The 15,314-nt window shown below is 36.5% G+C and overlaps 1 long non-coding RNA gene across 3 annotated transcripts in view; it reads left to right on the top strand.

Moving 5' to 3' along the window:
• LOC143226724 (uncharacterized) overlaps positions 1-7,091 on the top strand; it is a 165,170-nt gene extending 158,079 nt beyond the window's left edge. The window contains exons 3-4 of one of the 3 annotated variants that reach the window (XR_013014722.1): positions 3,580-3,775; positions 6,998-7,091. This is a non-coding gene — a long non-coding RNA (uncharacterized LOC143226724). Of the gene's footprint in view, positions 1-864; positions 1,016-3,579; positions 4,959-6,997 lie in introns of those variants that run through there. The other 2 variants (XR_013014723.1, XR_013014721.1) reach the window with 2 other exon arrangements.
• Positions 7,092-15,314: the final 8,223 nt, after the last annotated feature.

Here is a 15,314-nt window from a genome sequence, read left to right as displayed (position 1 = left end):
TTGCTAATGGTTCTAGGACTAACATACAAATAAATTTTGATCAAGCTACTAAATATACGAAATAACTAACATTAATCTGAATACTTTGAATACCTTGAATCCCCGTCACACCAAACATACTCGCCCTTTCAGCCGTGGGGGCGTTATTTGTTGATAAAAAGAATAGCCCAAGAGTTAGCGGTGGGTGGTGATGACTAGCTGCCTTCCCTCTAGTCTTACACTGCTAAATTAGGGACGGCTAACACAGATAGCCCTCGAGTAGCTTTGTGCGAAATTCAAAAACAAACAAAAACAAACAGATGAAATATTTTGTATTTTTAAAATATTGTGCACATGAAAAACAAACAAAAAGTATAATGTAACGTACACTAAACACAAAACTCAACACTTTTCGATCTTCTGACAACTATTGGCCAAAGAAGTAGGCCTTGATCTAAAGAAAATATTTAGTTGATTGTTACTATTGCTTAAACTGAATTAGGGAGAAGAAAACTAGTGAACCCTCCGGGGTAGGGCAAAGGGAAGGAATTCACGTGAACGACAAATTGTTAGGGTAGATAGATTCCCTGAACGACTGTTTGTTTGAAATTAAGCACAAAAGTACACAATGGGCTATCTGTGCTTAGCCATAACGGGTATCGAAACATGGTTTTTGGCTTTTTAAGTCCTTAGACATGTCGCTGTGCCATTGGGGGGCGACTGTTTGATACCGCTACTAGTTTGTCGTGGGCTGTACACACTGTCGTGGTTTTACGAATCGTTACAAGAGCAAGTAGATAGTTGGAAAATATTATATGTATAATGAAGCTCTTAAATTTATAAACTGTCTGTTTTTCAATTTCTCTTATTGTGTTACCCTAATAGTGTACGAGGAAATAGATGTACACAAATATATAAACCACGGACAAATGTAAGAACTCAACACGAGAATACATCAGTACCACTACCACCATATTTGTCATTTCGTCACTTCGCTTCGACGCGTAGAAAACGTTGAGACACGATAATAATTTAGGTGATGTGTATTTAAAAATGTTTTTGTAAAAAGAAGCGATATTAAAAATATGATGTTTTATCTCATTGTTTTAGTAAATTACTGGTGATTAATTCTCAAGCGTATTGTTGTAAGCTATATATTTTTAATACTCTAATTTGTTTGTTTCCCAGAGGGAGAGCTTGTTTACTAGCTGGGGAATTTTCTGGTATTTGATTAAGTAACGATAACGTTAAGGTTGGAAAGATGCGGTAGACGTAAGATATTTCTGAGACTAAGGATGTGACTAAAGTATTTGAAAGTAAATCGTAAGTACGGTGTTAGATGAATCGGGAAGTAAGTTGAGTTACTAGTTAGTTGAAATAAAAAACAATATTGTGCTGCGTTTTACAAATAATTAGATTGTATGTTAATACTAGTAGTATTGTTGAACTAGTTAAAATAGTATAACGTCATTTCTAGGCCTAAATAATTTACAACGTCTTACTGACGTTCGCCTTCACTATTGCAGAAACGTTCATAGGAGTAAATAAGCTAGTTTTGTTTCATCAAGTAGGTAATTCAAAATAACACGGTGGAAAAAACAAACTTTAAAACAGTACTTATTATTCTAAGTAAATAAGTTTTAATTGTCATTTTTCATGCTAAGCTTTTTGATAAAACATTTTCACTGTTTCTTTTAGTTCTTGTGTTGCACTTTGGTAACCGTTTTTATAGAATTTGTTCGTTTGGTTTGAATTTCGCGCAAAGCTACACGAGGGATATCTACGTTAACCGTTCTTAATTTAATAGTGAAAGACCAGAGGGAAAGCAGCTAGTCAACTCTTTTACCAACGAATAACCGAATTGACCATAACATGAAACGTTCTCACGGCTGAAAGGACGTAAATGTTTGATGGGACAGGGATTCAAACCCACAAATTGCGAGTTGAAAACTGTAATTACATTGTGACGCCAGACCTGTTCAGTGCTCACTTTTAGCCATGTTTAAGTTATCAAGTATTGAGCATACAGATAAATACAATATTTTTATATAAGATGTTTCAACTATAACCTGTCGAGTATAGATGAAAGTACACTGTCCTGATGCATAATATTAAAGATCATATTGTTTTCATATAATTTGTTTAAAGTATCGGCATATTTTCCTAATACAACGCGTTCAAAATATCAGTTATAATGTATAGAGTTGACTACAGTGACTTGAGGCAAAGTTCTTTAAGTACCAGGTATCAAGCACGGACATCTCTTTAAAGACTTGGCTGTCTAGTAGGTAGTTAAATACAGTTGAACGACCTAAATTGTTAGTAATGTATCTTGTATCAAGTGTAAAGATGTGTTCTGGCTACAACGTGTTTAAAGAACAATGTGTCGATTATATTCACTAGGTAACAAAATGTTTACTTTTTCTTGTTTCTGGGCACAAAGTGTTATTTCCCAATTGCTTATGCTTAAAGTAAGTGGAAGAGACCTATTTTTCTCTTCAAACTTTGCTTTTGTGACTTGGGAGCGTGTAACGAAAACATGATGGGAGACTGTATTTGGGGGCTGAGACGTGAAAGTGACTTACGTTACAGTCGCAAATCTGGAAAAACTACTCATTTCTAAACATTTTTGTTCATTTCTGTATAACTTTAGTATAAATACATGTATATCTTGATTCATATGTTGTTTTATTCAGACCTTATGTGAATGAAAATGTGCAAATTTGCCTGTTTTTACATATAAAATAGGCTAATTTGTAAATTTCATTAACTCGGTCACAGAAGCAAAGTTTTAAGGAAATAATGGCCATTTTGTATACTTTTACAACATAAGCAATTAAGAAGTAACACATACTATCCAGGAACACAATTTGTGTTACATAGTGTTATAGAAGTACTGCGTATTGATTCAAATTGTCTAAACACCAGATTACATGTTATACATCACACATTTTTAGTATATTGTTGTATTCTGTTTAAAACATCGGCTTAACAGAGTTAAATCATTGTCTTCATGCATGTTTCAAACATCAATTACAGAACTGCGTTTGGTGTAGCGATGCAACGTGTTTAAAGACATCGAGCACAGAGCTAAGTACATTTTAAAGTATCTGATGACAAGTACAGAGTACATCATATTTTTGTATTGATACATCGTGTGTAAAGTATCATGTAACAAGTTCAGAACAGAGTACACTTGTGTTGATACAAGATGTGTAGAGTTTCAGTTAACAAGCACAGTGTAGTATACTATTGTGTTGACACAAAATGCCTATATTATGAAAAATCAAATCCGTATAAGGTAATATCAGGGTAGGTAAATCAACATAAATATCATGTTGAACAAGTAAACCAGTTTCACTGTGTAAAATATACCTTTGGAATTCACGTTTGGTCGTGTGTGCTGTTGGTGCTATTGTTTTACACCCAGTGCTGTAACTTGGGGCAAGTTATTGTTTAAATTCTTCTCTAAACGAGAACGTCTGTTTATTCATTTCTATACTTAAATATATCCTAGAATGGGTTTGGAACTTTGACAGTTGTAGTGGTTTAATTTGCAGAAGAAAATATGAGAATAAGAATCGTTTTTTTTATTTCTAGTTCATGCACCTACTGGTGAGGATAATTGTTGACGACACTGCTGTAACCTTGAGCGTGCTTGTACAGAATAAGAGAAGTCTAACGCAGCGCCATCTCGTATTTGATACTGATACTTTTATACTATATAGAACACGAATTACAAGAAATATTTGTAACAAAACTCACAAATACTTGAAACACTTTATGAAGCCATAAGGTAATTTTTTGATACTATAAAGCTGTATAAAAACGTTTCACTTAACAGTTTTTTATTATTTTGATAAGTATTTGTTTCTAAATTTGTAAATGTGCGTGCCCGAATGCCTGAATTAAAAAACTTTTCCTGCATATTGAGAACTGTTACATACTTTTGGTATGTGTATTAAGTAATTATGACCCTTCTTAAGAACATAGTTTCCTCCACACAACAGCTCATCGGTTAGCCTAAATATCGAGTTTTGATACCCATAATGAGAAGGGCTTGGATAGCCTATTGTATAACTTTGTACAACAAAGAACCTTTATTTTGTATAAATATCACTTATATTATGAAATATTACAAAGTTCAGAAAAGTTCTGATTATATAAGACGGTATTAAAAGTTATAAGAGTTTTTGGAAATCAACTTTGATTACGTCATTACGTGACACAGGAAGTCTATGTTTGAAGAATAAGGTATATTTCTTTCAACCTGTCAATCATTTGAGGAACAAAAAAACAATGAACATCATTTGTTTATAAACGTTTGTTTTCAGTTTATTTTGTACAAGATTACAAACATCCAGGGCGTCACAGTTCCACCAGTAAGTCGCTTATAGAACATGGTTTGTGCATTGTTAATGTACATTTAAATACTACACGTCGCTCGGTTAGTTGGATGTCAATATATCTTGGACTTTCTCCCTTCATTTATGAAACACCAAGTAACCGAGGGACTTAAACACATATAACAACAAACCCAAAACCATCTTTCTTCAAGAAACACGTGAGTCATTCTCAGATAACACTGATTTTCTCGCAAGAATATTATAGAAAAACTTTTCAGCAGGAGTTTAGGAAGTGACTGACCACTTACCTGAGGGGTGAAATAAATGGATTGTAAAGGTTTAAAAAATAAAATAAAAAATTAAACATGAGATGACGTTTAGTTTACAACTTTCGTAATTCTCCGGATTGGTTGCTGAAGAACTAACTCGGCGTTTTAGTGGAACTGAACCAAAAAAACGCAGTTTAATTTAAGAGTAAACTCGAATTATTTGTCTAGTTAGTAGTTCATAATTAGAGTCGACAACAGACAGCCTTAATAACTTTTTCATAAATTCAAAAATACTGATAAAATCAAAATGTTATACCTAGTATTCTCTTTATATTTGTTATATTTTAGTTACTTTAATTTACTAACACACTGTATCTATCGAAAAAAAAAAGACAGTAATGTGTGTAACAATTTATATTAAAACTGGAGAGTAAGATATATTTACATTTGAATTAAGGGTAAGACGTATTTTTAAACTGGTCATACGATTGGTCTGTTAGATACTGTTGATCGAAACGTTACACACTTCCTTCTTTACCTCTACGATCGTTTTTTAAAGCTGTTTTGTCTCGTTAATTTACTTTCATTATAATGTAAAAAGTGCCCGGCATGGCCGAGCGCGATAGGCGTGCGACTCGTAATCCGAGGGTCGCGGGTTCCCATCCCAGTCGCGCTAAACATGCTCGCCCTTTCAGCCGTGGGGACGTTATAATGTTACGGTCAATCCCACTATTTGTTGGTAAAAGAGTAGCCCAAGAGTTGGCGGTGGGTGGTGATGACTAGCTGCTTTCCCTCTAGTCTTACACTGCAAAATTAGGGACGGATAAGGTTTTTCCTCCTGGTTGGGAGTTGTGCGGTAGGCTAACAATCTACTCACTTAAAAACCAGCCTGTTAATGAATCCGCAAGCGATTGCGGTCCTATGTTCCTTCATGGAATCGAGAGGCATAATAATATAAAAAAAATATGCAGATAAGATTAATTAATTTTGAATACCTTAACATTCTAATCCTATCTTACTTCTTGTGAACAAACATCATAGTATTTAACGATATAAATAATTGTGGTAAAAAGAATTTCAAATATTCCATAACTAACGTCCTTCAAAATTCTAGGTGGCGCCTATTGGACACGCGAGAGTGGTTTTATGAGCTCTCTCTTTGATTTTAATTATTCTTAACGGAGTTGTTAAGGACAAACACGTTCCAAGAAAGTATGAATACTAAGATGAACAAATAAATGAAATAAATTATATGTTTAAAAACTGCTGGTATGGATGGAGAAAGCACTAGTAGAGGAACAAATAACGTTTAGACCTTCTTCGGTCATCGTCAGGTTCACAAAGAAAGAAAGGGTTACTGACTGGCAACAAAATATGTGATTCCAATTAATACCGAATTTATTCAAATACTAGGCACAAAACTAAGTTGTTGTTTTTTATTTTGCGCAAAGCTACTCGAGGGCTATCTACGCTAACTGTCCCTAATTTAGCAGTGTAAGACTAGAGGGAAGGCAGCTAGTCATCACCACCCATCGCCAACTCTTGGGCTACTCTTTTACCAATGAATAATGGGATTGACTGTAACTTTATAACACCCCTAAGGCGACGGGAATTCGATCCCGCGACCCTGAGATTACGAGTAGAACGCATCAACCCACAGGCCCATGCCGGGCCCAAAGCTAAGGTCTATACTATGTAAAAAACTACACTGACAAACACCACATCAACATTTATAAAATACAATGTGATAAATGTCACGATTTCTATATTGGAGAAACAAGTAGAAAAATGGAAACTAGATTCAAAGAACACAAATGTGAGAACTATATGCCCAAAAACTATTTTCACTATAACGATAGTATGGCCAGAAAGTACTTTGTTATTTAATAGGTATGTGACTAAAGAGAACTTCCCACTTTAACAACAATGTGATAAGGAACCATTTTTTAGTAGAACAATAGAATGGATCGAAGGTACTTCCTACTTTAACAAGTGTAGAATCAGAGATCATTTCTTACTTTGAGGATAATATGACAAGAATTGATTCTCTAATTTAACACAAGACTGGTCTGAGGAAACTTCCTAATTTAACATATATATACACACAAGGAAAGAACTTTACACTATAACAATACGGTCAATGAGCACTTCCTAATGTGACAAATATATAGTCAAAGAGAGCACCCCACTTTAACAATATTATCAAAAAAATATTTTCCCTATTGCAATAACACGGTAAGAAAACATTGTTATTATATTGGGTTGAGGAATAATTCGTGAGCGTTTTTTCAAGTTAAAAAATATATTCATAAATTATTTCATGTCATTTGGTAGATAATTTTTTGATCTAATAGATGGTGTGTTTGATTTTCATATGTCTTTAATTTTTGCTTTCATTTTCAGCTCATTAAATGGAATGTCAAGTGGACAAAATCGAGCATTTTCGACACCATCTGCTTTTCGCATTTAATTTCTTGCAATTTCGTTTACAACAATGCATACTATATACCTAGGTATTACATGAAATAAAGTATCATAATAAATGTTTTGGGTGTAATGTGTTCATGCATTGAAGTATTGTATAGTCTTGCATGTAATGCTTGAATGAAATTATTTAAAAACGCTCACGAATTATTCCTCAACCTAATATTTACAATGTTATCAGATACTTTTATCTAATTTAAACAATTATGTAGGAAGAGAGAACTTCCAGCTTTAACAGCTATGTGTTAATATATATATAATGTTATCAGACACTTCTGTCTAATTTAAACAATTATGTAGGAAGAGAGAACTTCTAACAGCTATATCAGGGGTTCCCAACCAGTGGGTCGCGACCCCCGGGGTCGCGAAGCCTTGGCAGGGGGGGGTCGCAATGCCTTGGCAGGGGAGTCGCGTAGCCTTGTTAGAAGTAGCTTGGGATAACATTAATTTTATTTCAACAATTACATTTTCATGCTCTTACATGTTTTTTGTTACGGTGCAAAGCAAAACGTGTGCTACGTTAGTTCAATGTCATTAGGTGATATTATGGGTGTATGTATGCGTGCCTGTGAGTGAATGTGCCTGTGTGAATGTGTATGTGTCTGCAACTGTATGTATGTGTGTACTAGTGAGTAGCGAGTATGTGAGTGCACGCGCATGTACGTATGCTTGTGTGTCTGTTTAGCTGTGATTAAGTGTGTGTGTGCTTGCTGTCGACACGTGAGTCACATGTCCGTTGCTGATTGGTGGATGACGCGACTGGCCACGCTCCCTTCCCTCCCAATACTTACCCCATCATTACTCTACCTGCACCTTCCACAAGTAGTCAGTGTAAGATCTACAGTTGCCAAAGCGTTCATTATTCAACATTTTTATTTTATTTTAACAAGGAGATGAGTAAGCAGTAGAGGTGAGTTGTGTCCATGGCTAAACGGCGCAGATACTCAGAATGCTACCTCAACATTGGCTTCACCACTGTGCTCGCCAACGACGGCATCGAGAAACCACAGTGTGTTTCGTGCCATGCTGTCCTGAGCGCAGATTCAATGAAACCATCAAAACTCAAGCGTCATCTCGAGACGAAACATCCAGAACACGCAAAGAAGGGTTTGGATTTCTTCAAACGGCATGAACGGTGTCTTAAAAGCCAAAGAATCGATAGAAGTGGGTCGTTTCAGCAGCAGAGTGCAGCCGTAGTGGAAGCTTCATATGGGATTGCATTCGAAATTGCTAAACAAAAAAAGCCTCAAACGATTGGAGAAACACTTCTTAAACTCTGCATGATGAAAGCAGTAAATCTTATTCTTCGAGAAGCCAGTGCAAAGAAGATGCAGCAAGTATCCCTGTCAAATAATACTATACAGAGGCGCATTTCTAAAATGTCTATGGATGTGAAGGAAGAGGTTTTGACTGAAATCAAGGGTTACCCTTTGTTCTCCTTTCAGCTTGACGAGTCAACAGATGTAAGTTCATGTTCTCAGTTGCTTGTCTTCGTGAGATACATTAATTCAGGTGACATCAAAGACGAATTCTTATTTTGCAGTGCACTTGAAACCACAACAAAAGCTGATGATGTCATGGAAAAAGTTTCAACTTTTTTTCAAGACGAAGATCTTCAATGGGAAAACGTGTGTGGGGTTTGTACGGATGGGGTACCGGCTATGCTGGGATCGAAATCAAGATTCCAGTCGAGAGTGAAGAAGCTAGCACCTCAAGCAAATGGCATCCACTGCATGATTCACCGATATGCTCTCGCCAGTAAGACTCTCCCTGCCTCTCTGAAGGAAGTGCTTGAATCTGTAATCAAAATTGTAAATTATGTGAAGACTCAAACACTCAACACTCGCCTATTCAAAGAACCATGCAAAGACATAAATGCTGACCACGAAGTCCTTCTCTTCTACACAGCAGTACGTTGGTTGTCGAAAGGAAACGTTATTAATCGTGTCTTTGAAATGAAAGATGAAATAAAGCTATTCCTGGAGACTCAAGAAAGAAAAGATCTTGTAGCTCACTTCGAAGATGAAGCATGGAATAAAAGGGTTGCGTACCTAGCCGACATTTTTGACCAGCTGAACAAACTCAATTTGAAGCTTCAAGGAAGGGAAACACATGTTCTCCTTTTTCAAGATAGCTTTTGGGCCTTTGGTTTTCCGACGCCAGTTCTGCAGTTTGGAAACAATCTTGGAAACATCGCTATGTTTGAAAAATTTTGTGTAGTGACGGATGAGTCTCAGATCCAACTGGATCAGTTCCTCAAGGATGAGATTACCGAACATCTTCAGTCTCTAGAAAAGGAAGTCGAGCGTTACTTCCCTGAGCTATCAAAGGAACAGGAGACCCTGGTAAGGAACCCATTTTGTACTGAGCTTGATGTATCCAGCATCCCAGATGATATTCAAGATGAATTTCTGGATCTAAGGAACGACTCTTCAGCTCGTGATCTCTTCAAGGTGAAATCCTTGACTCAGTTCTGGTGCGCTATGTATCAGTCATACTCCAAAGTCAGCATGATAACTTTACGTGTCCTTGTTTCATTTGCTTCTACCTACTTGTGTGAGGCAGGATTTTCCACTCTTGTCAATATAAAAACAAAGAATAGGAACAGATTGGATGTTGGAGATGACATGAGACTGGCTCTAACAAACGGTCGGCCACGAATTTCAAAGCTTGCTGCTGAAATGCAACATCAGGCATCTCACTAGCTGGGTTGGATAGCTGTTCAAACCTATGATAATATTATTTTAAGAAATATATGTTCTTTTGTGAATTCAGGTTGGACCAATGTGATTTAATTTGCTAATAAATAATTACAGAATTTTTAAATATTTTTTTTAGATGTTTCTTTCCCTCTCCTTCACAGAAAATAAAAGAAAAATTAAGCTGCTGACAGTAAGCCCTAAGTAGGGGGTCACATGGGTTTCAAACTTTTAGGTAAGGGGTCGCGAGTGCCAAAAGGTTGGGAACCCCTGAGCTATATGGTCAGAAAGTAATTTTAACATCAAGAAACACTTTCTACATTAACAATAATACAGAGAAAGAACATTTCCCCACTTTAAGAATAAAATGGTCAGACAACATATTTTGATATAACACTAGCAGAGATGTCAACCATTACGAGTTGAGCGTAATCATTACGATTTTGGTGTATACATTACGACTATACGCTCATACACACAAATATTTCGACTTGTTGCAACTCCCAAATTATTATATATTATGTAGGCCCTATAAAGTGATAAATTGTTCCCCCAGGGCTTGAAAGGGGTGAAAATTTCTAGTGAGACACAAATAAATTTTGATAATAAATAAAAGACATAGTCCAATGGCTATTTGCGATAATCATGTTTGTGCTTGAAATAATAAAAAATATTTGTATCTCCGACGTCTACCAATAGTTTGAGTGTGGTGCTTCTCCATACTGGGTACGTGGGGGAATACATAGTTACGTAATCTGTGCTTGTCAGCCAATCAGCGTTCGCTTAGATGGGTATTTCTCGTTTTCTAAGCGGCATACAAACACCAATGCGATCGTTCACAAGTTGGAAAAAGAGGCCTCGTTCACCAGATTGTCTTGTTTCTGGCAAATCTAAAAGTACTAAAACTGTGAATCAAAAATTTAGGAAAGAGTATAGTGCATAATATCCGGTCATTGCATCAAAAGTCAATGACAGTCATACGTTTTGTACAGTTTGTCACATCGATTTTTCTACGGCGCATGGCGGGATAAAAGATTGTTCCAGACATACAAAATCGGCATCTCACCAACAAAAGGCTGAGGCGAAGACAAAAACGATGCAGATAATGACATTTATGAGTAAGAATTCAGAATATGAAACCATAAATGCAGAAGTGATGTTCACGCAATTCGTCATTGCTCATAATTTATCCCTAGCTGTGCTAGAATCAAAACTACAGTCATTGTACAAATGTTGGGTTGTGAAGATGACAAAATGATTTCAAGCATACTTACTAACAGTGTTTACAGTTTAGCTATAGATGGATCCACAGACATGGATGACTCAAAACTGTATCCAGTGGTTGTATGATATCTATACAGGCTCTGTCTATAATTATTACGCTCAGTCATTTGAAATAGTTGGCATCTTTGCAATAGTATGATCAGAAGATACAACAATAATATGGTCAGAGTTTTTCCCCACTAACAAGAATATAACAATATCACGTTGTGTGTTGATGACAGTAACAAGAGTTAGTTATTGTCATTTTACATATCAGTTTTTTAGGGTAAGAATTAATAAAAGAACACAATTTTTTGAACGCTTATTATTTATTTAGTTATTTATTGAATTAAATTTATTATAATTTTCATGAACTGGCGAAGCAGCAAACGTGTTTCAAGAGTCGACGAGCGTTAACTAGTGGCTACCCTTTGTCTGTAACTTCAAAGTTATGGATGGTTAGCACAAATAGTTGTTACGCAGCTCTGTATGGAAATCCGATTAAACAAATCCATTTGCCTATCTGTTTATTGTCATAAATTGTAAAGAGCTGACTAAGTTCGACCAAGAACAAATTTTAACTTATGTATAACATAAGCCTGCCATGGAATTATTGTCTCGAAAGTTTTGTTGTTCTACGCTAATCTCTGTACACTGAATCTGAAAATATCTATTTTTCTCCATCACGTACAGTTTTTTCACAAATTGTCATAATACGTAAATTTCACAATACGTAAAAGAAAGACAACAACACGTAAGGCCCGGCATGGCCAGGTAGTTAAGGCACTCGATTCGTAATCCCAGGGTCGAGGGCTCGAATCCTCGTCATACCAAATATGCTCGCCCTTTCAGCCGTGGGGGCGTTATAAAGTGACAGTCAATCCCACTTCGTTGGTAAACGAGTAGCCCAAGAGTTGGCGGTGGGTGGTGATGACTAGCTGCCTTCCCTCTAGCCTTACACTGCTAAATTAGGAACGGCTAGCACAGATAGCCCTCGTGTAGCTTTGCGCAAAATTTAAAACCAAACCAGTATTAAGAAGGCCTTCAATAAAGAACAATTTAAACCAATATTCCCAACAAGTATATCTGAGACAAATACAAGACACATAACAAACTATGAAGACACGATCCTAACGAAAGAAATATCCATACATGAACTTCATGAAGCAATGAAAAACAAAAAACAAATCTCTTGGTAAAGATGAGATACAAGCCTTTCTCCTAAAAAAGGGCACTCCGAAATTGTTTGACCACCTAAAAGCACTTTTCAGCTTATCACTATCTTCTGGATACATACTAGTTTTTTGGAAGCATGCTAATATATAAATGTTCCACAAGGAAGGAAAGTCAGGCAATAAACCTAATAGCTACGGACCAGTCAACTTGACCAGCTGTGTAGGCAAAATTGTAGAACGCATAATTAGCAATAGACTCTCCACATACTTGGACATAACTTCTAAATTGCCAGAAGAACAAAATGGTATCAGAAAATTTAGAGAAACGACTGAACACTTAGTCAGACTAACTGAAGAGACGATAGACAGCTTTAACAAAACACAATGCTCTATTGCCTGCTTTCTTGACGTTGAGAAAGTATTTAACACTGTATGGCACAATGGTCTACGTTCCGTATACGTGAAACGTGACTGCCGCGTGGAATTCTTCACTGGTTATCTAACTTACTCGAAAACAAAAATATGTAGAGGGAACCTTTTCAGAGTACTTTACTCCAGAAGCTGGTGTCCCTCATGGAGGGGTGGTTAGCCCTATACTCTTCACCATGTAGGAAAACAATTTGCCATTGAAGGATCCTAATCATGGCAGTCTGGAAAAAGTGATAAAACACCAACATTAGTAGCCACAAACATACAACCACAACTAAATAGAATAAGCGAATACTGTCGAAAATACAGAATAAAAATAAATACAGCAAAAACACAACTTGTCGTTTTTACAAAGCTGACAAAATACAAAAAACTACAGTTTGAAATATTTATGAATGGAACATTACTTCAGACTGTCACATTGGCAAAATTTCCAGGTTTAACCTACGACTCAAAATTAACATGGATTAACCATGTAAGTAAAATTAAAAGTAAAGTCTGGCGAAGAACCAACTATGCTAGGAGTCTAACTGGTAAGAACAGTGGAGCATCAATAGACAATGTATTAACAATTTACAAAACGTACATTAGACCAGTAATAGACTATACAGTTTCAGCTTGGATAACTAAGTACCAAAATAATCAAAACCAAGCTGCAGACAATACAAAACACATTCCTCACAACAGTATACAGAGTTCCCAGAACCACATCCTCTAAATTCGTACACTAATATTCAAACATACCAGATAGACTTCTACACAGTACACTAACGTATTTTGATAAAAATGGATGAAAAATGAATTATTATGCGAACTAGAGAGGTACCTCATACATGATGAAGATAGTCCTAAACACCTCTCCCCAATCAACATATATTTTAAACACAAATAAAAATAAATGAGAAAAAGGTTATACATATATATATAAAGGGGGAAGGCCACCATCAAACAAGACTTCCTACTGATAGGGCAAATAACATTATAAATATATGTAACCAGTACATGAACATTACCCTGAAAAGGATCGGAGAAGTTCAGCCCACTGTGACCCAAAAGCAGTAGCCATACCAACCAACACTGCATGATCATATAAGTAAAGGGCGGAAGAAGAGATCAAAGAGCACCTTACCCTCCAGGGTATACATGATTACCTAAATCCCGAGAGAGAGGGAAGAAGACCTCTTAAGCTGTCTCCATGAGTCTAAGAAATAAATATGACGCTACACAAGGGTAGATTTGCTAATCAGATACGTTCTCGCCTCGATCAACAGACGCATTGATGCCTTATAGTCAGGTCTTTGGTAGGCGCCTTATGTTTGTTTGTTTTGAATTTCGCGCAAAGCTACTCGAGGGCTATCTGCGCTAGCCGTCCCTAATTTAGCAGTGTAAGACTAGAGGGAAGGCAGCTAGTCATCACAACCCATCGCCAACTCTTTTACCAACGAATAGTGGGATTTATCGTTACATAATAACGCCCCCACGGCTGAAAGGGCGAGCATATTTGGTGCGACTGGGATTAGAACCCGCCACCCTCGGATTACGAGTCGAACGCCTTAACTCGCTTGGCCATGCCGGGTAGAACGCCTTACGTCAAACACTATTCTATACTATCCCATTGTATTGTCAGGAAATAAGTATAAATACAACTAAATATAGTTTGTTGTCGAAAAGTAATACACACAAAGCAGCATGAAATTCATTTGGGCGGAATTAGAGTTAACCAGTTTATGATACTTTATCTTTTCCTTGTTGTTGTCTATATTTTTTTTGTGCGCCAACAATACCAAGCGTAGATCGCACGTATACCTGATTCAATATTATTACTCAATAGGATATCTATCAGCTTATCTTCAAATTGAAATTATATTAGGAGGGAGTAGGCCCAGTTAATCTACAAGACCTTGAGCGATTCAGATATATAAATCAAAATGGTTTAATTAACTTCTTGAGTTCAAAACTGTATTTAGTTCATACCTCGGTCACGAGATGGCAGAGCTATGGGCTAAAACTTAAAATTCATTTTACTTACATTAAACTCACATTCAAAATTATTTTTGAATTTCGCACAAAGCTACTCGAGGGCTATCTCTGCTAGCCGTCCATAATTTAGCAGTGTAAGACTAGAGGGAAGGCAGCTAGTCATCACCACCCACCGCCAACTCTATTCTTTTACCAACGAATAGTGGGATTGACCGTCATATTATATATCCCCCACGGCTGAAAGGGTGAGCATGTTTGGCGCGACGGGGATGCGAACCCGCGACCCTCAGATTACGAATCAAGCGCCCTAACCACCTGGCCATGCTGGAGGAATATCTGATTGCATTTTGTGAGTGTAGGTAGATAATTAAAAAGGCCATAATTATGGGAAAACATTTTGTAATCTCTGAATTACCATCATAGCTATTTCAGATATTAACTATAAAGTTAGTAAATAAATATTTATTAGAAATAAGTCACTTAATATATATATCGTGGTAACGAGAAACCCATCTGAAGTAAAAATGTATCTCAGGACGGCTAATGTGGATGTTAACACTTTTATTAATAAAGCAGAGAACAACGTTTCGACCTTCTTAGGTCATCTTCAGGTTAATACCCATATCAGCCGCCCTGAGATACATTTATATATATATGTATGCAGTTTTTGTGAGCTTTTTTTCGTATTCC

This window comes from Tachypleus tridentatus, chromosome 9 (assembly GCF_004210375.1).
Source record: "Tachypleus tridentatus isolate NWPU-2018 chromosome 9, ASM421037v1, whole genome shotgun sequence".
In the NCBI taxonomy this organism is placed as follows: Eukaryota; Metazoa; Arthropoda; class Merostomata; order Xiphosura; family Limulidae; genus Tachypleus; species Tachypleus tridentatus.
The sequence above is the reverse complement of the archived record's forward strand: the minus strand, read 5'-3'. Positions and strand labels throughout refer to the sequence as shown.